Raw genomic sequence first — 1,143 nt, 5'->3', positions numbered from 1 at the left:
GGCGCGGCGCGGCGCGCTTTTAACGCGAGCCGGCCCGCCTCCAGGGGGCGGAGCCAGGAGCCTGCCAATAGAAGAGCGGCACGCGGGAGTTGGCCCCGCCCCCGGCCAGCATCCGCCACTCAGGAGGCCCGCGAGACCGCCCCGGCGGCTCCCTCCTGCCTGGGGGTCGACGTCGCGGTGGACCCGGAAGTGACTCTGGGTCACGCGGCTTCGCGGAGGCGGTGGGTGAGTCATGCGCGCGCGCGGAGGGGAGAGCGGCGGGGGGGAGGGGAGTAAAGGGGGGCGGGGATGATGCAATGTTTGGCAACCGGTGTCTGCGCGCGCACGCGCAGGGGACTACGAGGGTGGTGGGAGGCGCGGGGGGAGGGTGTGGGAGAGGGGAGAGGGCGGGGCGCCTGCTTCGGCTCCCAACGGCCCCAACGGCCATCAACTGTGGCCGCCCTCGGCTGCCTTGTGAAACCTCACCGCCAGCTTATCTCCTGGGGGAGCGTATTTTTCTGCCCCCCCCGGGCCTCGGACCCCCGTGTTATCTCCTCCAGAAGGGTCCCCTGCTTCCTTAGCCGCCCGCCAGCGGGTGGACGCTTTCAGACTTCCCTCCCCAAAGTTTGCGTCCCTCCACCAGCTTTGTGTCTCTCGCCTTGGAGCGCTCTCCGCCACCCCGCGGCTCCCCCCCAAAGGAGCGGAAGGGTTTGAATTCTTTTTCCTAGTCCTTCTAGCTCCTCCGAAAAGCGAACCCAACTTGACACAGTTTCGGATGAGCTCTAGCGAGGCAGCATGCAGGTTTCCTGGCTCCCCCCCCCCCCAATGTCTCTTAGGAACCCCGTGGTGCCCCGGTGACCTTCGCCAGCGACCAGCACTCGCCCTTTTCTCTGCACACTGGGGCTCCCTGCTGGGCTGAGATCTTGCCCAGGTCGAAGGCCTCCTGGTGTTTGGACAACAGGAGAACTTTGTTGCCCCGACACTGTGCACTTGTGGACACAAGTGCCTTCTGGGTTGCCAGGAGCCCCTGCTCTGCCCCGCGACGCCTCGCTCGCTCGGGGACCCGCGTCCCGTTGCCTGAGCTCCGGGCTCCGGCGGTCTTGCCCGCGAGCACAAGGTGGTCGGCTGCGAAGGGAGCAGGAGAATCCTGAGCCGAGCGGGCGG

The sequence above is a fragment of the Sorex araneus genome, chromosome 2 (genome assembly GCF_027595985.1).
Source record: "Sorex araneus isolate mSorAra2 chromosome 2, mSorAra2.pri, whole genome shotgun sequence".
Classification (NCBI taxonomy): domain Eukaryota; kingdom Metazoa; phylum Chordata; class Mammalia; order Eulipotyphla; family Soricidae; genus Sorex; species Sorex araneus.
This window is presented reverse-complemented; position numbering follows the sequence as displayed.